This window comes from Peromyscus eremicus, chromosome 11 (assembly GCF_949786415.1).
Source record: "Peromyscus eremicus chromosome 11, PerEre_H2_v1, whole genome shotgun sequence".
In the NCBI taxonomy this organism is placed as follows: domain Eukaryota; kingdom Metazoa; phylum Chordata; class Mammalia; order Rodentia; family Cricetidae; genus Peromyscus; species Peromyscus eremicus.
Genome location: NC_081427.1, coordinates 34558711 through 34586111, shown reverse-complemented (window position 1 = coordinate 34586111; position 27401 = coordinate 34558711).

Here is a 27401-nt window from a genome sequence, read left to right as displayed (position 1 = left end):
GAATTTCCCAGTTGGCCTTGGTAAAGTAATCTTTTTTCTTTCTTCTTTATTTTTTTAACCAGATCTTCTCTTTGGTTCATCTTCTGTCTAATCTCATATGTTATTTACTGCCACAGACACATTTTTCTGAACGTGTCTGTGCTGTGAATCTTCTTTATCTTTTCAACAGAAGATACCTGGAAATGCTTGTAGAGGCTGCTCCTTGTCAGAATTAGGAGCAGTAGATGGTACCACATCTACTGGATAGAGATCAATAATTCTGCTATCAACGATTCCACAATTCAGAGGATAGCCATGTCTCCAACAACAACAAAGAATTTTCAATTGTGTTGCATCAAGAGTGGCAAGCGCCGGGCGGTGGTGGCGCATGCCTTTAATCCCAGCACTCAGGAGGCAGAGGCAGGCGGATCTTTGTGAGTTCGAGGCCAGCCTGGTCTACAGAGTGAGATCCAGGAAAGGCACAAAGCTACACAGAGAAACCCTATCTTGAAAAACCAAAAAAAAAGAAAAAAAAAGAAAAAAAAAAAAGAATGGCAAGGTTGAGAAATGGTATAATAGATGAATGTACTTGCCAACCATCAGCCTGTATGTGTGTGATGTACTGTGGAATATAAGGCTGCTAAAAACTGACTGTAGCTGGCCAGCTGAAACACAGAGCAGCTGCAGTGTCTTCAAACATTGGTTAATTTCATGCAGTCTGGGAGGCAGTGCCTCAAATAGTCCCAGATCATGCACAGGCAAGAAAAGCAGATTTCACATAGACAGTGGGAAGATGGCTGCTGCTTTAACCTTTGCAACCACCTATCAGGCAGCTTCTCATAGCAATTTCTTTGATGCAGACATGTCTGGCTCAAAAGGGTACATTGAATATGAAACAGTGTCTTTCTGGCGCTGAAGATACCCATTTCTATTATTTCTACTCCAGGGTACAGCTCAGACCCTATACCATATTATACTCAATTGCATCAAGAAAGCCTCAGGACTTGTTTACTTTTCAGTCTGTGTGATTCTAAACTCACTGCAGAGTTTGGAATCTCAAGGATTTGTTAAAATGATGGTCATCAACCCTTATTTCTCCTTGGATGAGTTTTAAGCCAAAAGGACATGACTTGTAGACAATAATATTAATTTGTATTTTTCTTTGATTGTTACCTTCACTAATATGAATTTAGTAGTAAACTGGGTTCAGATTATGTTCAATCACTAGGTATTAAAATTGCCCCAGATGCTTGTGGGAAGGTATATAGATTTGCTACTTTCACTAGCAGTGAGGAGGCAGAGAATAGTCTGTTCAACATTGTAGGCAAAAGTATGAGCAACACATTGGGATACTGCAATAATTTATATGCATTTCTTCTGGGCGCAACATGGTTATCAAACTCATGATAAAAAATCATTGGCAAATAAAATTCTTGGGCAAAGAACATTACCTTGCTGAGGACTGAGCTCCGTCAGGCTTGTCCAGAGCATCGATTTCATAGCATCTGCTTTTAATTTCTGTATGTTCTGTTTCCCTGGGAACTTAAAATATCTTAAATGCAACAGAAATTGACCCTTTTGTAGTTCATTTTATTTTTAACAACTCTAAGATAGTTTATGGTTTCAACAAGAATTTCAAAGGGTTTTTTGTTTGTTTGGGTTTTTTGTTGTTGTTTTTTTTATCTTTCCTGAATGACAATGAGATTCAATTGTCATAAGAAAGCTTTAAAGGTTGAACTTCATTATTTGGACTTAACTATAATAGTCCTAACTTGTTCTAATTGTGGAATTCATTGTGAAATCTATGGTAAATCTGTGAGCAAGAAACCACTGATCTGGAAGGAGGTGGTCATTTGAGCCTCGTCTTAAAAGTTAAGTAGAGGAAGAGTCAGTTTTCATTAGGGGTATGGCCCTTGGTAGGTTAACCATGCTCCCTTGCAAGGCCACACACCCAAGAGTAAATGAGCAGCACAAATTGGACTCATTAGGTTCAAAAATAAATGAGGACACACAGTTGCATGTGTGGGGAAGAAGGGTGGGTCTGGGAGGAGTTGGGGAGGGAGTCAAATATGATCAAAACCATCCTGTTGGAATCTCTCTAAGAATTAATTGGAAAAAACAATGTAAAAAGTCTATCTAACCAATAGTTCAATTCAACTCTGTCTACAAGAATCCAAGCAACAAGATAGCACATAGAAAAGTGCAATGATGATTAACACGCAATGATACCAAATGTCTCGTGTCAGTAAAGGAACCAACATGAGGTTCATTTGAAGCTCCCACATTCGCTTTACATCAGTCAAAAGTTTGCTATAGTTACACACACTCCCCTCCTCCTCTAGGCAATTTCTCTGACAAATGTTGATTCCCCATAGCACTGGGGCTGTCTTTCTCTACCCACCCACCCCATATATCACATGCCTGTCTCCTAATGAGCTTTGATATTATTAATACCCATGGTACATATGATTTTCAAGTACTGGTTATGCCTACCAAAAAGGCCATGTGTTTTCTGTCATCTGCCTTTTCTGTGCATAATAGACAGTTTCCTAGATATCTTTGATGATACTGAAGGAAGCTTGGGAGTTTTTGTCAGAAGTACCACTTCTTGCTCTTTCATTAAGTGCATCTCTCTTCTTGATGTAATGGAATGTCTCCAGAGACTATTACCTTATTATGGTTATGGTCCTGGTAAGAGAAAGACCAGACTTACTATAGCATGAAGGGTAAAGGATATGACTTTCTTGTTTACATTCTTCCCTCTAATGAAGCTATCTAGAACCCTGTGGAGGAATATGTAGTGACTCCCAATTCAAAAGCCAAATTCAGCTTTTTAAAAAATTGTATCTAATCCTAAACTTTAACCCCCAAAACATTGGACTTCATTATGCAAGAATTTATATATGCTCTATGGCTAGTGTTAACTATACAACAAAAAAAACCCTTATATATTTTTCTAACCCGAACTTAAAATTTTAAATTTCTTTGAGTCTATAATCTAAAGTGCATTCAAAATTTAAGACAAAAAATATTCAATTTCCACAAAGCTTTAGTGTCATTGTCGCATTCCCTAAATGTTCTAAATTAATGACAAGACAGAAGAGGTTGAGAAAAGAAGTAGAAATGAATGGAAGAGACCAATGGCAGCAAGCAATAATTTATTTTAGAAATAGAATTAGGGCATTTGTTATATTGTTTCAAAAGTCTTCTAATTATGATATTTTGTTTCATGGTGATGTGGCTAGCATGAGTCCTGGTTCTCTTCAAAATGGAATTGCTAAATATGTCCATAATAATTTAGCTAAACCAAAAGTACAATTAGGTGAAATTGGTATTTTCTTATAAGTTTTGAAAGTTCATTTTCTATTAAATCTTTAAAGATGTAAGTGACTAGCATGTGTTAGGTCCTGCCCTGTGTGCTATAGGTTTGATTATAAATAAAATAGGCATGCTTCCACTCATGGGGAATAGTCACCACAGTGCTGGAGAAATCATGTAAGTATTGACTATACATGTAGTTGTGAAGACATGAAACAGAAATTGGGAGCTTATTTTGAATAACATAATCAGATAAAACCTACAAAGAAATGGCATTTGGAGTGATATCTAAACAGAAGAACAAAACAGCAGGCAAAGAATGAGGAGAAGGAAGACCACTTTGGAAGAAACAGAACCATGACTGTGAAACATAAATACAAAAGCACACTCAAAACCACTGAAGCAGTAGCAACATGGAAGATAGTCTATGAAAGAATATTCATAAGAGAAGGAGAAAACAAATCATTCAGGCCCTGGATCACGATAAGAAATTTGATTGCTATTCAAATTAATGGGAACTTGAATTGTTTCAAACTAAGTACATCATTTGACTTTTAATTTTAATATGGCACATTGTTTCCTCTGGAGAAGCAAATTTGGGGAATATCATATATATCTATATAAGCATGAACTTCTGTACATTTGATTTAAGACGAGAGATGGCCATAGCTTGAGCTAGAATAGGGGTGTGGGAAAGACATAGACAGTGCTCCATGTCTTTGCAAATATTTCAGAAGTAGATAAAGGAGAACTTGTTGATAGGTTAATGGATTTGATGAAAGTAAACAAATACCATCTCTTTGGCTGGCTCTCTGGAGTAGCTGGCAATGGCATTAACTAACACAAGGACAAATGGGTAATGAAAAATCAGAGTTGTTATATCAGTACATTTTGGGACATGATAGCTCTGAGATATCCATCAAGTAGACAGTTATAAGTACATATATGAATCTCAGTGAATAATAACAACATAAAACACCAGTAGTAGATTATGTTTAAAGGTGAAATGTGTGGCGATAATAACTAGGAAAACGAAGAATATCTCTTAAAAATAAAACTGAAGACATTTTATTTACAACATAAAAAGTTAGCACGGATATAAGAAGAGTAAAATGAATTGCAAATGTTATGAGAAGAAAAAGATTTTTTTCAAAAGAAAATCACGAGTCAAGACGCTAATGGTGAAAAGAAAAGATTTTTTTTTTTTTTTTTGTTTTTTTTATGGAATGGAGAGTAATTGATAACAAAGAAGCCCAGGGAAAGGAAACAGATAGAGGGAGGTGTAGCCAGCTGATTTGGGTGAATAAAACCAGGAATTCTGGAGTTGGGAAGACAGCTCAGTAAGTAAACTGCTTGTTGTCCAAGCGTGCAGGCCTGAGTTTGGATCCCCAGCATCCAAGTAAAACCGCCATACTGGGCTTGCCGTCTTCGGTTCGTAATCCCAGAACTGGGATGCAGATGGGGACATACCTGAGGAGGAGGTAAGTAGAATGCAAGGGCTTGCTGACCAGTTAGTCTAACAACAGCAATGATCGCCACCCATTTGCTGGTGTGTAGCTCCCCTGCTCCTGGTCAAGAAAGCCCCAGCCCTTCTTCCGTCCGTGGAGGACAGCCCGTAAGTTCTACAGTCTTCAATCCCTTCTACACTCTCAGGGGCTGATTGTGTCATTTCTTATGTTTTCCTTCTCGTTAGTCTCGGTTGCATATTGAACATATGCACTGTATCCCATCATTACCAACATTAATTTCCTGCTAATGAGCTTTTGCCTCACCAGCTGCTGCTTAGGTTCAGTGCTTCTTTTCTGCTGACTGTCCAGTCGAGCAGAAATGGTAATACTCATGTTCAATGAAAAGATCCTGTCTCAAAAAACAAGGTAGGAAAGCGACTGAGGAAAAGGTCCCCATGTCAGTCTCTGGCCTCCACATGGGCTTGCATAGGTGAGCACACCCATCCACATAGATGCACACACACACACACACACACACACACACACACATAACATATACACACACTAGTGCACACTCAATAAAAGGAAAACAAAAGGAGGAGTCCCAGCAGTGTGGCAGGAATGCAAGATGTATTAGGAGGAGTCAGAGTCTGAATGGCAAGTGCACAATGTGAGAACTGCACGTGACTGTTTAATTACCAGAGTATGCTATGAAACCGTGCCAAATGATCGTTGGTAAAGATAGCACATGGAAAATACACTGTAAATTCCAGTGAGAATAATTCAATAGAAAGTAAATCCATATTGGTGAGGAGGAACATATGAGAATCCAGTCAATCCTGAAAGGGAGTGTAGGGAATCTGGGCCAGAACACTTACATGACCTTCCCTGACCAAAAAAAAAAAGGCAGGGTGAGTCTCCCCTTGACCAGGACCAGATGAGCTACATGCCAGCAAATGGGCCAACTTGTGTAAAACAAAAGGGTTCTTTCTTTCTGATTAACTTTGTTCACTTACAATGAATAATTTTTGTATTTTCAATGAAGTAGAGGAGAGTGAAGATTCTAAACTGGGGTTTGAATGTGGTGGGGAAGAGAGAAGAGGTTTGAAGAAGGAAGGATGGTACATCAAATTATTTCTGTCAAAATGAAAACATATTACTAGTGCAGGAGAGCAAACTGAAAGTATGCAACTTTAAATGTGCAATGGTAACTTAAAAGAAAATCAGTCAGTCTGTGTATATAATTTTCCCCATTATGTTCGAAGGCATAAGGAAGATAGAAGACTTAGTCCTGGGATGGTTCAAAAGATTGGAGCACAGACATCATAGCTTGCTCACAAGCGAAAGATTACAATTGCACACCATTAAGGAAAGTGAAATAATGAATAACCGAAGTGTGGAGGCAATTATATTAGAGATATTAATATTGTGGGGAGAACTGTGGCAGTGAGGTGGAAAGTAAAAATAATTATGATCAGACTGAGAAATCCTTGGGTTTGAGATGAGGTGTGGGTGTAGCTACTAATGACAATGTAAATCAACCTGGGTCGTGATTTGGACCTAAGTATCAGAAGTCATTGTTGTTAGTGACTGTAGTATGTAAGTCAGGTAAAGGAGCATTTGCCGCTTACACACGACTGCCTTGGATGCTCCAGGTGTTAGGACCATGTCAGGCTTAGACACTGAGAAGAAGGGATGTACCTTCAGTGGAGGAGTAAAAGGAAATCCAGAAAGCGGAAATGTGGGAGAGAACAGTGTGAAATACAAGATGGAAGGTCTAATAAGCAAAATAAGCAGAGAGAAAGGGAAGTAGCTTTATATCAGTAACGGACAGCAAGGGGTCACATAACACAGTACTTAGTGCTACGGGAGGCGGAAAATAAATAGAGCAAGCGGTATCTATTACCGAGGTCCTCTGGGGAAGTAAAGAAAGTAAAAAAGCTTGGGACACTGGGAGACTGTGCTGAACACAAATGAAGCATTCCTGAGAACATTAGCAAAGGACCTCTGAAGGAGGGTTGTGCTGGATAACAACGTGACGTGAAGAAACTTCAAGCCAACCTTTACCCTTCCAGGCTTGGGGCAAATACAGGTGTCAATTTTGATGGTAGCTCTGATATAATAGGTTCTTGGAAATGGAGGGAAATCAAACAAACAAACAAACAAAAAACAGTTTGTGATGTGAGCACCTAGTTATTTCTACTCTTGCAAGACCAGGTATACTAAAAATGTTCGCTGTAGAGTAATGCACTAGTGAGTTAAATACATTAGTTGGAAGCAATTTAAATAATGAAGGCCTTTCTCTAAACACAGCAAGTCCCTTCCACCTCTCCTGAATCAGAAAAGACTGTGTAGACAGTACAATTTGAACTCTGCTGTTTATGTAGTTATCCTTTTTGTTTGTTTGCTCTCAGTTTCCAAATGAAACCATAGAGTGTTTTCCCCTCCACTGAGGTACTTTAGAAATCTGGCTGTGGACTGTGTTGCATCAGGGAATAGCATCTGAAGGCAAGTGAGTAAACTCATGTGACTCTTCCTCACCAGTTACCATGAACAGAAGAATTATTATTACATATTTTACTCTGTGAACTTAGGAAGAACTCAAGTCGCATTCTCAAAAATCATCATCAGTATGTTATATTCCTATTATTCTTCTTTTATTAAACGTCCCTGGTAGGTGATTTAATACACTGGTACCATGGCAGTTATGTAGACTTGGAATTGGGTATCCTTGGATGGATCAGCAATGCCCTCTGAGCCTATTGATTCTCTCAGGAAATTTAACTCCCTGAAGCTCAGTTGATGGTGCTAGAAGAATTGCACAGTCAGTAATCTCCTGGGTACATCAAATGCCCTGGTCATCACACGGGCTCACTTTTCACTCTAATGTAGATATCTTTTTACTTATCTGATAATAGATCAGGCATCCTATCTCAATGAACTGGACCTCTTCCCATTTGTGGAATGGAACATTAGTGGAACCCAATTTCACTGGAGGCTGTTTATCCTGGAGACAGCATAGGGAGAATTAACTTTGAAGAATACTTAGAAAAATTATATCTTTCTGGTCAGAACTCTCCCTTTGCCTATTTGAACAAGGAGTGATAGGTTCTCTTAACAGACATCAACAGCAAAAGAAACCTGTCAATAAAGCATGGGGCTGATGACTTTGTCTTTGATTGACATATGACTTTTGTACATAGTCATGGTGTAGAGTAATGTAACTCTATATGTGTGTACAGTGTATAATGATCAAATCAGAAATAACTAGTATTTCTGCATTCTCAGATACTATCGTTTCAGTATGTTGGAAACCACCGAATTCTTCTCTAGTTATGTTGGAACGGCTGTCGACTGGAATTGCCTTCTTATGTCACATAACACCAGAGTCCCTTCCCCCACAAGTTTACTTGTGTAGCCCTATGGTTTGAATGGGAAATGACCCCAGGGGCTTGGTTCCTATCTGATGACCCTGTTTTAGGAAGCTGTGAAATCTTTCAGCTTTGAAGTCTGGTTGATGGAAGTAGGTCCTTGTAGACAGGCTTTGAGGTTGTAGGTTGGCCTGGTATCCTAGTTGAGCCATTGTCTCTACTTCCTGTTTATTTATTCCAGCTGGGCTGAAAATCTCCCCCTAAGGGTCATAGACTATTTAACAAAAAAGTCCCAGTACCAGGCTTGAAAAACCCTCTTTGTAGCTGTTGGTAGGAAGTCCATGAGACTCTCAAACAATACAGGCTACTGTTGTTTCCTTTGGTTGCCTTGCCAGGGGTTGAAGGTTGAGTCTCTATTGTTGACACCATGTACTTCAGACGTGCACTCCCGGACTTGGAGGATCTGAGCTGGATCTGATCTCAAAGCCTCCTCCCCGAATACTAACTTCCATAGTACTGGAAGGTAATATTCAAGCTTCCAAGGGAGAGAAGCAACCAATAGTCCTGCTCATTGTGACAGCCGTGAACCACAAAAATGATCAGCATAGCAAAATATTTCTAAGGGACTTACATCTTGGCACTACCCAACAGCTATGTAATTAAACTTAAGACCTATTCTCTACGATAGAATTCCTGCTTGGTTCTGGAAATCTAGGCAACTACCAGAGGCTAGTAAGGACATGGATCTTAGAGGAAAACCTACAACTGCCACTTTACCAAACCAACCTAATCCTGAGCTGTGTTCTAAATACTTATCCTTATACCCAGAGATAAGGATAACTCTGACCCTTTATCAAATAAACTTCTCTTTGTAACATACAGAGACCATTTTGAAACCCCCAACTGGTCAAAATGCAGAGAACAGGTGATCATAGAGTGCCAAGCCCCAGTGGATACATCTACAGCACAACTCCTGCATCTAAGGTTCTATGAATATTGTGAAAGCAGGGGTGGGGGGTGGAAAGAATGTAAGAGCCAGAGGCCAGAAAACCTGCTATAGGATTGTATCTCCTATAAATGACAAGAAAGCTTTCAATCATGGCTATCTAAACAACTGAACAAGTAAAATAACAATAGGCATGCTAAAGTAGAAGGGATAGATCTCAACATGCCCCACTACTATACAAAGAACTACAAGAAACTAAGTAATGCTGAGGACAGGAGAATAGTCTTCCCCCTTGGGATGAGCTTCCTTAATTGGTTATCCAATGCCAAGAGGTTGGCACTGGAATCATATATCATATAATATGTATAAAAGTAACACTGAATAGACCAAGCAGGTTTTATTTATATATTTGTGAATATATATGTAGATATAATTTCTTCAATATATATTATATTGTAAGCATACATTATGTTATATTACTTTTTAAAAGATATTTGAATAGAAATACCCTGTATTAGTTGACAGTACTGCTCCCAGAAGTCACTGGTTATTAAATGAAAAAATTGGTGCCAGGCACAGGTTACCTCCCTTACACGGGTTACCAGGCTTAGGTCAAGAGGCTCCAGAGATGCCCAAAAGTACACAGGATATTGCTGTTTCTCTTGGTTACCCACTAGACTTGATGGCAAGACTCTATTGCTGAAGAAACCACATACATACTGGTTGCTGGACACAGAAATGCCAGCCTCAAACTGATGAGGAAACTCTCCATTGCTAACCAGCTTCTGGGGTGTTAGAGGTGCTGTGCAGGCTCCTGATGAAGAGATAGCAATGATTGTATTCAGATAGTGACAATACTGACCTAACAGGTAAGATGTGCTCACTGAAGCAATAATGGCAAGACAGTTTATGGGAACAACCACCTGCTCTCTTGATTGGATTTGAGGCCTTCCCTGCAAAAATGAACTCATGCCTGGTATTATATACATGGTCAAAATCCATGGCTTTTGGAAGTCATAGGCCCTAGGCAATAACTTGTTGGTGTTTTCTAACTGGTCATGTTGTCAAACTGTTTTCTAAAATTTATTTTTATATTTATAGATTCGTGCAGTTTCAAGTTTTAGACAGAGAGGTGTCTTGTTGCAGTGGGTGATAGTTAACAGGGATGCATTACTGTTCAAAGTGCTGAGATTAAGTGGCTTTGGGTGCTGAGCCTTAGATAGGACAACTGGATTAGTCCCATCAGAGCACCAGAAACATCATGAAAAGGGGGTAGAAAGAGTATAAGAGCCAGAGGACAGGGAAGATGGCTGTGAAATGTTGTCCTCTGTGAAGCATATTGCTGCTGCACACATGAACTTGTAAGAGTTGTAGCTATCTACAGAAGACATGCATACTATTAAGATAGTTAAAAAGCTGCAGCACAGTAGGAAAAGGAAAGGGTTTCCTCAGACCCCACTTCTAGGCTTGGACCTACTGACTGCTGATGGCTGCTTGGGGAGGGACAGTCACTTTTCCTTAGTGGTATGCTAATGGCAGTTACCCTATTCCCTAATGAATGGCCCCATGTATATGGACAGAACCAAATGGACTCTGGGTGAAAAACTAAGTGATTTTTTGCCTTGGAGAGATGGCTCAACAGGTAAGAACACTGGCTGCTCTTCCAGAGGACCCAGGTTCAATTCCTAACACCAACATGTCAGCTCATAACTGTCTGTAACTCCAGTTCCAGAGGATGTGAAGGAATGATGTGAAGTTGGGAGGAAGATGAGATGAAGAGAGTCTTGTGGTGAGTTGGAGGTGGGTAGTGAGGAGTACATATGATCAGGCCATTTGTATAAAGAGTGGTAGTTACACTTATCTGTTGGTTGGCACTGACATGTAGGTACTGTTATTGCACTTTTATGCATATATTGTGATGATGGTAATTGTGATTCATGGGTGTTATACCTAAGAAAGACTTTTTGGTTGCTTTCCTTCCTTAGCAACTTCCTTACTATTTTCAGAAACTGTGGAATCTAGACTGAATGAGAAAGGCATCCAGCTTGAAATATCAGTGTTCTAAGTCCTAAGTGTGTGGTCTTCAGGGATAAGGGCCCACCTCCAACCCCTGAGAAGCAGCTAAGGTCTACTTCGATCATCTATATTGCTTTTATCTTTTTTTTTAATCCTTTCAAAAATATCTTATTTTTAGAAATGTTTTTAAACAAAATAAGATATAATAAGATTTTTAAAAAGCCATCACAACAAAGGTGGACAAGGCAACCCAACAGAAGGAAAAGAGTCCCAAGAAAAGACACTAGAACCAGAGACCCACTTGTTTACATACTCATGTTTTGGAAGTCACTTGGACTACCCTGACCAGCCATTTGAAAAAAGGTTTCTCATGTCTGGTACCAAGGTGTTTTATTTGTTGTTGTTGTTGTTGTTGTTATTGATCTATGGTTCTTCTGAGGAGGATTGTCAGTCCAAATGGCTTAATTTCTTTTAAGATAGTTTTTTTTTTGTTATTATTTGGACACACACAAAAACACACATATATCATAAAATCTGTCAGGAGCCAAATGCCTGCTGTAAAAACAAACAAAGGACAGATTACCACACACCAGTATTAAAACTCAGTGAAGCCCATGGCAGAACTACTAACTCACACAGAAGGTATGATATTCAGTACACTTGTGTAAGAGGTCAGATTCAAAATAGAACATACTAGAAATTTCAATTTATATGAAATCTAGAAGATGCAATCTATAATGCAATCTATGACAACATAACAGGGAGAAATTCCAGTTGCTCCAGGGATGCAAGTGACACTCGAGTCAAAGAAGCATCACTGAATATCTTAGGATAATGAGCATGGGCAGTGTATTCATGGGGGCGTTGTATATGGGAGATAGATCCTCTTTCAAAACTCCATCAGCAATACCTAAAGTACAGGCACATTATTTTATAAAACATAAACCTTAACGAAATTAATGCAAAAGTTTTTGAGTGTTCTAATCAACAAAATAATGGCCTAGTTCTTAAAAAGCAAATCGGGGATAAAAAAAATCAATATTAAAAATAAATCTGAACAACAACAATTCATGCTTAACAACTATATAAATCCTTTGGCCACATGCCCGGCACTCTAAGCACCTAGACTATATTTCCTACCTTGCTATTTTCAGTTTGTTGCTTTGTGTTAATGAAGCTATTTTAAGATAAGCCACGGGGCAAATGTTCTTTCTTTCAATATAGTGACAGGGGAAATAAACATTTCCCACTTTTTTCCTACTAATGCCAGGTCACCCTCAGTGAGCTTTCTGCTGTCATAGGTAGCAACCTGTCTTTTCTGATGGTGAGAATGCATTAATCCATCTGATAAAGGGTGCATTGGGGAAGGTGAGCACAGCTCAGAGCTCTTTAATCTGTCATGTCCTATTTTCTTTTTACCATTGAAATGTTCCAGAATCCCCTTTCCAATCTGTCACGGGAACCCTAACATCCCACCCCAGAGTTTACATGAACCTTTAGTAGTGTTATGGGAAGACATGAAGCCACTTTATAAAACAAGGTAGTTTTCTATGAATTTTGAATTATTAGCGTCAGAACTGAATTACAAATTTACCATTCCTGCTTTCGCTAATGAGAACTATGCTCACAAGTACATAGCACTTCTGAACTGTGAAGAGAAGAAATTAAAAGTATTTTACTAAATAAATGAAACAATGCTTAAATACTATGAAAACTAGACCTTTAATTAGTTTTACAACTTCCTGAAAACATGCTAAATATCATCCAAAATGAACTAGCCACCACAGTGCACCTACAAAGCACTGTATTCCAAGCTACAAATAAAAACTGTGTGTGTAGGAATGTGGACTAGAGGTTTCTTTCTTTGAAATCCTGTTATAAAAGAAAGAAAAATTTATGTGAAACTAATGCAATTGCTTCAGTGAATTATAAAATTAAAAACCACCCCTAGAAAATCCTGCTACATAAATCTCTCTTGACAATTTCATCCCACCATTCCCAATGACTTCTCAAACTCTATGCAATACAATTAACCACTCAAGCACACCCCTAAACATCACTTAAAAAGTAGTACTTCTAATTTGTGCTTAGAAGATACAGACTAGTTCAGCTGAAAATATGCTTGTTTAATGAGTGACGGATGACTTCCTTCCTATCTGCAACTTTCATCTGATCTACTATTGAGGTTCTTATTTTCGTGGGAATTCTTAATTACCAATGGTAATGATCACACATTCCAACTATTTATGTATCACAAGTGTTAGTCTTTAAGGTTTCATGGCCTGTGTCTACTCTTTGGCAAGCAGGTGTGTTTAACATTTACCATGCACTGAACACACGATCCCACACTATTTTAAATGTCATAGCAGAGCAAAAGGGAAAAGGAACTCTGCCTTCAAATAGTGTTTTTTATTTTAAATAAAAAGCACATATATGTGAATCAAAGATCAGTAAGATTTAACTAACACAGAAGAGAATAAGTTCTGTGTATCGGTCTGGCAATGGAAAAGAAGAAAGAACGAGATTATGAAAATCATCAAGGGTATTGGCACTTGATAATTTCTACATAACATGTATTGTGGGGAACATTAATCTTATTTAATATAGCGATGTCTGAGGTTAGTATTAGGCCTATTTAGTAGCAAGGAGCATCCGAAGTTTAGAAAGTAAATACTTACCAAAATACATGAGCACAGTTTTTTTTTTTTTTTTTTTTTTTTTTTTTTTTTTTTTTTTTTTTTTTTTTTACATTTCAATGGCCATTTATTAGCTTTGCTACTCTTACATTATTAAGCAAAATGAAATGCTGGTCTTACTTTTTCATGGGTTTTCTCACCACTTAAGAAGAAATGCCAAGTGAAATGATTAGTTCACTGAGTTCTATACAGTATGTCTTAGTGTGGCCTTTCTTATAGCAAATGATTCCGGAGATAAGTAAAGTAGGACTGTGTAGAATAATAAAGTATCATTCTGAGCACATTAAGTGAGCCTTGGTCAGACCTAGTACAGTCATCACTGACAAACTATGGTTATGAGCTGTTCAGATGCTTGCAGATTATAGGGGAAAATATATCCTCAAACTCTATGGATAACTCTCCCACCAATGTATTGGATATATGAATTATCTCTCAAAATCTACACATCTGCTTTTGGAAATGCATACTTGCTTCATTCTTTGACACTTCTTAATTGTATCTCTAAAAACTACAAAGAGATAAATAACTAAATAATTAGTGCTTGAAATAAAGGCAAAATAGAAAAGCCAGCAGAGCTTAGACATAATTGATACCATTAGAAATAAAGAAAAACTGACCATTTATTTCAGCCAAGTACTTGAGAAAAAATTAGAAGTTAAATGAAATTTCTGAGAATAAAGATGCTGTAAGCAACTACAATATTCTATTTCCAAAGTTTACTCTTTGGCCAAATCAGTCCCTAATGCTATACTCCAAAAACAAAATTCTTCGACCAAATAATCACCACTTTTGCCGGGCACGAATCAGTGTGCTCTCGTCAAACAGAGTTTAGAAGTCTCTATAGACAGTAATACATTTCTGAAAGGACTAATATGTGTGGACCAAAATTTGGTCTCAAATTCTAAATGAACCATAATAGTAACTCATCTTAACATTTTAACTAGTCATGTTTATTTTGTTTCTGTACTTTTGAATACACAAAAGACAGGGGATCAGAATATAGGTAAAATTTGGATAGAGTTACATGGAACAGAACTACATTTATTCAAGATGCTCAGACTCTCCTGCCTGTGGTCTAGACACAGTATTCTCTTCCAAGCATGGCTATAAAACGGAAGGGGTTGAAAGTGCCTACTCAGCAAATGTTCGCCCTCTGGTAGCTTGCTTTCTTCTAGACCAAGACATATTGTCACCAATTTCCACACAGTGTAAGCCTTCTGAGTGAATAGCTCTTCTAAATGAGAGTTGGAATCATTAATGGCTGGAGGAGTTTAGAAACATGCTCACTAATCTGGAATTTGCAGGATATAAGCAACAGAACTTTGCTAGGGAAAAAAGGCCATGATTTGATAAGACACATGATTTGAGCTGAGAAAAATACTCAAGCTAATGAACTGAGATGGTTGGATAAAACATTCCAGAATCCCAGATGATATATTCCACAGACACAATGCCCTTGTGTAGAAGTGTATTTGTGACTTACAATCAACACTTTAAAATTTTGAGAGATTTCACGTTTAAAAACAAATCCCTACTCATCCAGTATTTCTACATGAGGGAGGGGATTAAATTTATGATTAACTTTTTCAGTATAATGTAACAGTTTAAGATGACACTTAGGAAATTTGAATTTCTTTAAAAAAACTATGAAAAGAATATTGGAGATGCCCAGAGGCTGTTTGTAATTTCAACACTGGATTTCCAAATTGACATTAGAGTTGTACCATGATAACCCTGAGTTATTCCCTGCCATCAGGAGGGCAACTGTTCTACTGACAACGGGAAGTTCATAAAGGACAGATGCACAAAGCCATGTGTGTTCCTGCCCCTGGAAACAAAGCAAATTGGGAAGAAAGCTTTCAACAAACCCAGGAGGACCTTCTTGATTCTCCTGTCTATAACTCTGCCTCTCCAATCTGTCCATTTCCAGGACTATTTTCTGTTTTTAGCTTCTTTGCAGAAGGCTACTCTTTGTTTCTCTCATGTTTTTGTCTAGTAAAAATAACAAGAAAAAATTTTAAGTGGAATTATTTATTTTTCACATCTTACCCCTCTCCATGAAGAACACTGGACACTTTCAATCACTAAAGGCTCTTATAGAAGATTGTCCAAATTAGATATGGATGAAAAAAGGAAATACAAGAGTCAAATGTGAGCCAGTGAAAAGTTCACATTTTTTCCCCTTCCTTCCTAAGAGTAAGTCACAAGCTGTGATCTTCCTGGGTCTGTGGTACAAGAGGGAAAGAAGACAATGCAGCTTTGTCTGTGACTCCCGAAGTGCTTAACATGGAAAATAAAATGACTATGAAATTTGACTCAGTGAGAGAAGAAAGAACCAATGAACTGATTCTTAGATTTCATGTCGACATGAACTATCATCTGTGGCCAATGGCAAAAACAAATATCGAGCACAGAAGAATGAAAACACCAGGTGTAACTATAAGCATCATAGATACCAAGGCATTCAATCTTCAAGATAGCCCTGGTAAGGAGATACCATATGTAATATGTCAAAAGAGTGACAGAGCATCTTAACATACATAGTTTAGCTTCACAGTCTCTCTTCCCAGCTGTATTGCCACACAGCCTCCAAAAATTATATAGGTGACCTATGTGTGTGTGGGGGGGGGGGATCTGATTCTGATCCTTAGGCAGTGATACTCTTAAGAAAACTTTGATATTTGGAAATTCAGCTTTACCAATTAATCACTCAAAAATGCAAATTAATAAAATCAAATGGAAGACCAGTTCCTATCAGTGCCGTGGTCATTAGAAAGGGCCATCAGGAGGCGGGGCTACTTGTGTCATTCACAAAGGATGAATAGGGTTCTGGAAAAACTGAGAAGATGGGCAATGTTTTGAAACAGGAACTAATACTTAAATGAAATGGGGGAGTTAAAGCCACTGGGAAAACAGAGTTGGACTGATTCGTTAAAGTGGTCCACAAATCACATATGCACCCCGGCAAAGGCCTGGCTGGCAGAATTCCCAGACACATTTGAATTCGCCCATAAAACTATAGATTGCTAGGCTCTGTCAGACCTACCACAAAAACTGATTCTCTGGGTGAAATCTGAGGATTTGAAAAGTTGAAGCAATGCTCCCAACATCAACAAGTCAATTGATACCAGGCATTTCAAACTGCTAGAAACTGTCTCAGATCCATGCAGCTCGTCCCCAAACCTTGAGAACCGATCTGTAACTGTTAGCATGTTTTCAAACAGTAAGTTTCCGGATGAGAGGATAGTATGTCTCATAACTCACATTACATACTCGGTATGCAAGCTGAATCTGCGCTTTTGCCTCACTCTTAATTCAGGATGGGAAACATTTTATCATTTTTCCAAAGGGCAAACTTGGGGGAAAAATTATAAACAAGGAACCCCAAATTTGTCTGGCTGTATTTATTTTGATACAAAGCAAAACAAACAAGCAAGCAAAACCGGGTGTGGAGGTGTTGGTATTTTCAAGGGGCGTATTTGACATGCTTATTCAGGCAGTGATAAATTGTCACCCTCCTGCAGACATCTAAGACCAAGTGGTCACCCTGCTTACTTTACTGCTCACTTGAAAGACTAAATACCTCTGAAACAACAAACAACGTGACTTTTATTCAATTTGCTAGAAAACGAATCTACCTGCTTTGTTTTTCTGACTAAACAATGAACAGGTTCTGCTTCAGCGGTAGCAAGTTCCCATTCACAGACTTCTCAAATCCACCCCTCCAAACTCCCTGCATCTGCTGCTTCTTCCTGCCTTGCGCGGTAGCGCAGGCCTGAAGGCAGATAATGCTTTCTGGTTCATAACTCTCAAAGCGCTTAGGAAAGAGAGGGAAATGCCTTGCACCCAAGCGAGTGGGATACTTAGGAGAGGAAAGACTGCTCAGAAACGCTGCAGAGCAAGAGCTCCCCTGGGGATTCCCAACATGCTCCCCTGCCTCCCTTTCAGGCAGTGCCACCAACTGCTGCCTTTCTCGGCATGGAAATCGGAAGCACTTTGTCTGGATCATGGCTGGCCTCTTTCCCTCAACTGTCAGGATTAAATATCACAGGTTATTAGGAAACTCAGTTTTCATCAAAAAGTGGATGGCCAGATGGATGAAAGAATGGATGCAAGGTAGGTGGATGGATGGATAGATAAATGGAGGGATGAATGGATAGACGTCCAGAGCTAAATAATAAAAGCGACTCCTTCTGGGAATCTAAATTTTCACTCGGAAAATAAAAAACATCCGCTATGTAAATGTCAGCACACACAATTAAGAAGTAAAAAGTTTAAGATGCATTACGATCTTCTAAATGCCTGTTTACATTTACATTCCAAGCTTCACTTTATAACTTCTGTTCACTAGTTATCTCTCGAGTGAGTTTGTTAATATAAAGGAAAATTAAAGACCAAGGGAGCTTGATTTATTTCAATAATATGTCTTGTAGATTTACATTCATTACTCCCTCTAAATAGTAACACGCAAGCCAATATGTTGTGGCCTTGTCTTTCTCCCTATTTGGAAAGCATGCAGTGCGCTGCCAGGCATATAGCACGTGTTTAAAATACACTTATCAAATTATACTAACCATTGCCCGGCCTACACATAAATTGCTGCCTTAAGAGAAGCCGTGTGTAAAAGCACACTGCGTAATGACCCCATCTGCTGAAGAGATGAAAGCCGGGCCATAGCATTTCACTGGCCTGATCCATCTGCCACCAGTCACTTGTGGGCAGAGGCTTCTGGTTTTTGTCAGCCAGCAATAGGAAGCAAAGCAGGATTTAGTAGCTGCTGAAGTACCAAAGGAAAGGCCATAGCACACACCATTCATGTCAAGTCCCTTATGATCCGGGCTTCCTTACCCCTCCCTCCCATCTAGTAAACAAACATTCTCCCTGGGCTGCGATGCCTCACAAGATACCTGACGTGCTAAGTTGGAAAAAATAGGCTCAGTGAGATGTTCAATTAACCCACATGTACAAATAAAAGGGTGTGATTTATATTTCTCTCACTGAGGCTTTGTGAAGGCAGTATTTCAATTTCCACCCCATTTTCTAGACCTGAGTGATATGGAAGAAGGGAAAGACAAACACAAACCATGGTGATAGTTCTTGTCCAAAAGAAAGTGAAATATTTTCAGTCACTTGTAATTTGACATATGATTCACCACTTGGAGTCTGATGAAAGGGGGGAATCTCTGGTCGCATTCTGTGGTCCTGTGATTTTGAGGCAATAATGGTGTGTGTGTGTGTGTGTGTGTGTGTGTGTGTGTGTGTGTGTGTGTATGTGTGTGTGTGTGTGTGTGTATGTGTGTGTGTGTGTTTCTGGGGATAAAAGCTAGATCATCCATTGCGCATGCTTGACAAGCACTCCACAACTGAGTTAAATTCCCATCCCTATAATGCTTTTGTTGGTTTATTTTTATTTTGGTATTTGCAAAGCAGTCAATTTGTTTAATATCTAGTTTCTTCTGATTTAAAGGAAGAAAGAAAAGTCATTTGATGTTCAAAGTGCTGAATGCATATGCACTTCAACAGCAAACCAGAGCTGTTTTTACAAAAGAAGCCTCCAGCAGCAGTGAGCAATTATATTGACCCAGCAACCATGAGACTTGGAGAGGGGCATTGAGGCGTCACCATCAGTGTCCCCAGAGAGCAGAGGAGGTAACATTAAACACTTGGTGTGTACCAGAGATCTTTCTGGAGACTACATGTGTGTTTCTACTATGTTTTTTGTTTGTTTGTTTGTTTTTTGTTTTTTGTTTTTTTGTTTTTTAAATATCAGGACTTAGTGCCCTGTTTTAAGAAAACAATTGAGAAAAATTGGGGGAAGAAGAAAGTGATCTACTTATTTTGGGTTTTTTGTTTGTTTTTGCATTTGGAATAAATTTACTGCATTTAAAAATATTTTGTTTTCTTTCTGTCTTTTTTTTGGCCTGGCGGGGGGAAGCTTTTCATTTTGGACAGGATCTCAACCCAAGCTAGCTTCAATCTTGCCTTGTGGCAACTGAGGATATCATTAAATTCCTGGTCCTTCCATTTCTCTCCTCTATATTCTATGATTACAGGCATGCACACATCCCATTCAAAATGACTTGAAAAATGTTAGAAATTTTTAAATTATATGAGAATCTTTTCTAACCACATGAAATAAAGTTCAAACTCTATGATGAGAAAAAACTTTGGAAACTATATAAATGTATGGAAATTAAGCTTTTGCTTTAAATAATCAGTAGATCCAGTAAGAACTCAAGAATGTAATGACATAAATGAGTACGGATACACAGTTTATCAAACCTGTAGACTTCAGCAGAGGGATACTGAGAAAAGTATAGAAATCAACACTTACATTTTTCATTAAGAAATTTTCTTATTCATTTTGCATATCAACCACAGATCCCCCTCTCTTCCCTCCCCCCACCCCCAGCCTTTCCCCCTAGCCCATCCCCTATTCCCCCCTACGTTTAAAAGTAGTAAAATCTCAAATAACCTGTCGCTGCGTTGAAAGTAATTGGAACAAGGAATAAAAGACAAACAAACATTAGGAAAAAAAGTGATAAATGACACAGAAATGTGGGAAACAGAAATGAAGACTGCAGAAGGTCAGCTTAAGAAGAGGTGGTTCTCAAAACGAATAATGACAAATAAAAGGGAATATCTCAAGAAAGTTAAACAAAACTATGAGTGCAGAGACTCTAAATTGACAGCATAGACCACAAAGGATCCCCAGAGATGACCATGAACACTCACAGAAAAACAGACTTGAAAACCTAGAAATAATGGACGGATTACTGGATAGACTGAACCATGTGAAATGGAAAATTTGAATAGACCAAGAAGTAATGGAATTGAAGCAGGAATGAAAAGTCTCCATTTAAAAAAAAAAGCCTACACCCAAATGGCTTCACTGCTGAGTTTTATCAAATAGTCACAGAACAAATCCCAATTTTCCTTAAAGAATTCTCAGAAGTGGAAAAATGAACTATTTCTTCAAAATGCATTATGAAAAGCCTGTATTGTCTTGATAGCAAAACCAGATAAAGACACAAAAACAACAACAACAAAAAACCTTGTAGTATGATATCTTGGATGAACATAGATACAAAAATCTTAATTAAATACTGGAAAACTCAATCCAAGGGCACATTTTAAAACTGTATTCCATGTTAAAGTGGGATTTGTCCTGTGAATGCAATGATGATTCCACATACACAAATCAGAAACCGTGATATACTACTCCAACAGAATGGAGGACCAAAAAAAAATTATCATCTTTACAGATGCATAAAAAGATATTTGACAGAATTAAGACCTCATAATAAAGTTAACAAAGAAATTAGTTCTAAAAGAAATTGCCTTTTCATAATAAAAGGCATTCATCGTAAGCTAATACGTAACGTTATGCTGAATGGAGAAAACGGGGTTCCAGACACATACTGAACATTCTCTATCAAAGCTGTGGGAGCTGTGTTTTCCTTTTGATCCAAGGAACACATTCACTGCATGAACAGGGATTCAGACCCAGGACAACAAAAATAGAACCCTCCAAAGCATGGGCCAGAGCCCTTCTGTTTAGGTCTAAAAGACAATTATCTGCATCACAGAATAATGGACAACTTGCCACACATTAAGTCATTAGTGTACAACTACAAAAGAAATACTGACGTTCTCATTTTTTATGCCCTATCCTCATTTTTAATGTACTTGCTAATCTCAAAATGAATTGGGACTCTGACATGGTTGCTATTTAATTATTCTTGCCATAGCTATAATCAGATGCTATTTTTAATCTTGTTCTTATGTAATCATTTTATTTCTGTATGAATAAGTAAATGGAAACATTTTGTTAAAAGACAAAAGCAAGAAATAAGCCACTTGTATTGTCAATAAAAATAAAATAGCCAAACCTAAAACTGAACCTAAATGTGGAAGTTTTAATGTAGTCCATCCACTCTAGGCACTGAAGAGTGCTGGGGGCTTGCTGGTGGGTCTCTACAAGTGTGTGATATCAAGCACAGGTCTGGAAGCAATATTCTCATGTTAATGTGTTCGCAGGGGAAAATGAACACAAAAACAAACATCTGTAATGAAGCAAAGTCAGAGTACAAGGTGAAAACTAGTATACATCAGTAAGCATTCAAATCAAATATGCTTTCATAAGAACTTCGGGTATGCAGAAGTGTGTAGAGGGAGCTAAGCCAATAATAGCACCTCCCAGTGTCACAGGGCTCCAGCGCTTCTTATGTCTGCACGGCTCTTACTAGGTTGAAAATGTAAATGTTGCTTCAAAGGAGTGCAGACACAGTCTGCAATGAGCTCTTTCATTCTACTAAAGAATTTTGAAACATTGGGTGTCACTGATTCCCAAATGGATGCAAGATGACCTCTTTCTTTTAAGTCTGCTTACAATGCAGTTTGAATTTATTCAGAGGAAAGTACTTTTTACTCCTTTTATTGAAAATATATTCTTTTCTAATGAAACATATCCTGATTATGGTTTTCCCTCCCTCTGCTCCTCCCAGTTCCTCCCCAGCTTCCTTCACATCCAGATCTACTTTATACCAGAAAAGGCTTCTAAGAGATAATAATAAAATATAACAAAATAAAACATAATCAGATAAAACAAAAAAGGAAAGTAATTTTTAATTACTTTTAATTAATGACCCTACTCCATATCAAAATTTGCCTTAGTAAATCCCCAACAGTGAGTTCATACCTACCAAGTTTTGCTTTGTATATTCTGTCTTGATGACTTTATCATTGATCAGGTGATAATAAAATAGAGCTCAAACCTAAGTTACCAGTCCTTAATATGATGAAGTCAAAGACACTCAGCTTCTAGCAAAGGAGAAAAGTCAGCTCTTGATGAGAAATAGCTGGATTTTCCTTTGGGTTGCCAGATAACAATAAAATGACACAGAGGCTTATTATTAACTATAAAAGCTTGGCCTATAACTCAGGCTTGTCCCACTAGCTCTTATGACTTAAATTAACCCATATCTTTTAATTTACATTCTTTTACATGGCTCAGTTACCTTTACTCTGTACTGCACATCCTGCTTCATCTGTGTCTAGCCAGCGATTCTGCCTTTCTTCCTCTCTGAGTCCTCTCTGTCCTCAGAAGTGTTGTCTAGATTTTGACCGTTCAACCATTTGTTAAACCAATCTCAGTGACACATCTTCACACAGTGCAAAGGAATATTCTGCAACAATGGAGATACTGTGATTTGGATTGTCATCCACAATCCCACCTTCTTGCCCCGACCAGTACCTTAGTTTCTCTACTCACGTCTACTTTTAATGTTAACATCTCCGTGATCCTTTTTGACATCTTATCTTCAATTTTAGCCTCTCCCTCTTTCAATGTTTTTTTTTTTTTTTCTGGGCCATGATCTAATAATAAACTTCATTGAGCTGACTAGAGTTCCATGTTTACAGAATTACCTAAGCACAATACAAGACATATGCTTACAAGAGCCAGGGGAATCAAAATCAGCCAATAAAGGTGACTGAACCTGAGTATAGCAACATGGTACATGCATTTTTTTCTCTACAAACAAGAACTATTCTGCTGTAGACTGGTTTGACAAGCAATGGTATACTACTCATTCGTGAAGAAGGAATTGTCTGCCCTAGCTAGGGTGAACTCTATGAATACACCACTTGACACTGGACAGATAAGGTGAAGAAAGTTGTCTTTTAGCCACAATAACCATAGCCTGGATATCAGGGTCACATGGAAGATGCGTGTGGGCCAGAGAGGAAGATCAGACACTGGGAGATGACAGGCTTTTAAATAACACATTTATCAGGTACTTCTGGGCTCTATAACAGGACAAGACTTCACTGAACAATTTGATAACCTAGTAAGGCAATGAAACCTATTAGGCATAGGACCAGGTGATGGAAAGCTTGTTAGACCAATAGAGGAAATGGCCATTTCAGAAGCTTTATCTGATGAACTGGGGTCACATCTGGCAAAATGTGACCAGGGCAGTTCACTATTAGAACTTGGAGCTATATGAAGATCACAAATCTGAAAGAAGTGAATGGAATTTTAGGTCTCATACTTCACAGACCATCATTTTAAGAATAAAGGTTCACTGCATTGTCAAGAGAAACCAGAAATTTTCCTTTTCATATAAACTCCTCCAGATTCCCAACATTGGCTCAGATTATCTTTAAAGTGATGTTTGTGCTGTACAAATACAACTGTGCAGAGCCAACTGCATTTTGGGAGTTTATACCCTCTGCTGTTACATCAACTCCAGTTTTGAACAACTAAATGTTAAAGCTATCCACCGTCACAAGTCTACATCCAATTCTAGGAGCATGTGTTTAATAAATTGGCACCATTTAATAATTTAAATATTGAACAGTGAGATTATTACAGCATACAGTAACAAGACAGCACAAGGCGTTCAAGGGGAGATTTCTTTACAGTTCGACATAGATTTGTTTGAACAGTACTCTGATTTGTGTCACAGATGACTGAGATTTAATGAAACAACTGCAGCCAGCACGTATTGTTTAACACACGAGCTATTTCCCAAAAGAAATCAGGATTATAAAAGGAATGTTTTCATACTTATGACAGTTTTCTGTCCATTAGAAAAGTCTTGATTTTGAGTGGAATAATTTTAAATGTCAAGGTGGAGAGACACTTTGATTTTTTCCTTTTAATAAAATCATTACAAATCTAGGAAATACTATTTGTATTGTGAATGCACTAATACTCATTTTGTCATTTTATGTTTTTATAGTAAGATATAATCCCACAAAAGTATTAAAAATTGTAAATTTAAATCAATAATGATATCTTTATGTTAAATGTAATGTGCCAGATAGAGAATGTGTTAATGAGTCAATTTGTTTATTATATTTCCTGTTTTGATAAAATATTCTATAATCATCAAGCTGGGCAGTGGTGGTGCATGCCTTCAATCCCAGCACTTGGGAGGCAGAGCCAGGCAGATCTCTGTGAGTTTGAGGCCAGCCTGATCCACAGAACAAGATCCAGGACAGGAACCAAAACTACACGGAGAAACCTTGTCTCAAAAAACAACAACAAAAAAAATGTATAATCATACACACAAACACATAAAACAAAAGAAAAATTATTTGTTTAAGAATTTTAGACATTAAAATCTGAGATTATTTTGGACAGAGAAAAATTCCTAAGGCTGGGCATGAAAGCACTCCAAGATTTGAAAGTCAAGAGGAGATGTTAACATAGAAAGAAAGCTCTGTGTGTGTGTGTGTGTGTGTGTGTGTGTGTGTGTGTGTGTGTGTGTGTGTGGTGTGAGAGAGAGGGAGTGGTGTATCACATGGAAACCAAGTGAAAGTATTCTTGTAATAAAAGATAAGTGTCTGCTGTTAAGATGAGAAGGTGAAATAATCAATATGTGCCAATATTTGAGTAATTTTATTTGAGGAGGGACCAGAGAGAAATAGTGAAGAACACCAAGATGAGATTTAGTTAACTTGCACGTGTCTGTAAACATACGTGCATGTGTACATCGAGGCTAAAGGGGAATGTAGGGTGCCATCTTCAGCAACACAGTCCACCTGATTTTGAGACAGAACTTGGAAATTGCATGGAACTCACTGTTGGCTAGAAGGGTGAGCCAATGAGCTCTACGGATCTTCTTCCATCTGTCTCCATGGATCATAATCTCTTGTGTATTTTTAGATAGACTCTGGGCATTAAACTTGGATATTCATGCTTCCAAAGGAAGAAGTTCTCAAAGCAAACTATCTCTCCAGCCCTGGAAATAAAAATTTCCGTGATACGTTTTGCATTAAAATACAACTTAATAAAGAAGGAGAAAACAGAACTAATATGATGTTAACAGTATGAGAGAAAAGAAAATGGATGCTTTCATGAGCAAAAACTTGAGTAATAAGCAAAGTGATGTTAGCTCCTATTCAGGAGCAGTAACAGCTCATGTTCTTTATACTGGAGACACCGAGCATGATAATACAAAGGAAGGTACATGAAGGTTCATAGAGTTAATGCTTGCTAGGTGAGGAAGTTCTTTCTTAATCTTTTTAACTTGAAAAATAATTTAGTTAACTTGTCAAGAGTGAAAAAATAAAAGGCAATTGATACATAGAGGGCAAGGAACAATTTATTTTTTAATGTAGCAGAAATACTGGCCGTGCTAAAATTACAATAGATAATGAATATGAATTTGAAGTAAATTTCATCTGCGTGATGGTGTGCTTTTCTCCAGTGACTAAAATTTGATCAGGCTTCAAGTTTTGTCATGCCAGTAGAATAGCGAAGAAAGAAGAGAGAGAATTTGAAGGGTTATATAATGGAACAATTATGTGAACACTGAGCCCAAAAGAGTAAGCCCAAAGGGGGAAAATCCAGGCAGCAAAGACTAAATTGGGCTAATTAACTAAATCTGAGCCAGTTTGTGATTTATGGGAAGGGGATTAGTGGAAGGAGAATGGGGAAATATGAGGATACCCCAGAGTAGAAAGCTTAAAATTGAAACAATGGAAGTAATTCTGTTGCTATTTTCAAGAAGACTTGCCCTAGGATCCGAAGAGTGGAGATGAGATAGAAATAAAGATTATTAACCGTAAAAAGGCCAAAGGTTGAATTTCATGGTGGAAACTAGATCTTATACATTGATGTAAAGGTCATCATATATGGTGGTAAAATACAATGAAGAGAATGACAGTGAAAATATGTTTCAGACATGGGGTAGGATAAGAATCGCATCAGTAGATGACAGAAATAAGTGATGAGTGGCTCAATCTGATAGTGTACACATATAGGAGATAGAGATCCTTAAGCAAGAAGAAGAATATGGTGTAGAGGTAATACCAATTAGCAAGAAAATTAATGGTTCAAATCAACGTGCATTTATGATTTTACAGTTTTGGAAGCTGAAGATCTCAAATGTATTACACTGGCTAAAATCAAAATGTCAGCAGAGATGCGTATTTCCCCTGCAAGTGCCAGGATAAAATCTGCTCTCTTGTTCTTTTGAGTTTCCATAGCTGGCCATATTCTTGCACTCATGACCTCCTTTGCCATCTTTAAATGCACAGTTGGAAGGTAGCTTCAGCTCTCATGTTCTTATTTCTCCCTTCTAAAGATCTTTATGACACGAAAGATCTGGCTAAATAACTCAACACCATCTTCCTGTTTCCATATCTTTAACCTAATCATATCTGCAGTGTTCCTTTTGCAAGGCATAGGAACATCTACGTAGGTTCTTCAAATTAAATATCAATGTTGTTACAGTGGGTGGCAAGGCAAGCAATTATCCTGCCGACCAGAATACCTACCTTACTCCATACTCAGTGACTTATGGAGAAAAGCATCCTTCAGTCGTTCCAATGGATTGGGTGTAAAATAAATAAAGAAATATATAGAGAAGGATTTAATGTGACAAGATGTTTTTCTAACCTCATTATGAGGTTTACTGAGTTCAATGGGAGAATTTAAATACCAGGGAAGAGTAAATACTGCATCAGACCAGGGGATACAGAAAGCCTTTAAGACTAAGACTCTGTATGAAGATAAGCCTGGGATGATGTTATTCCAGGTACTAACTCAGTGGTACTCAACCTTACTAATGCTGTGACCCTTTAATACAGTTCCTCATGTAGTGGTGACCCC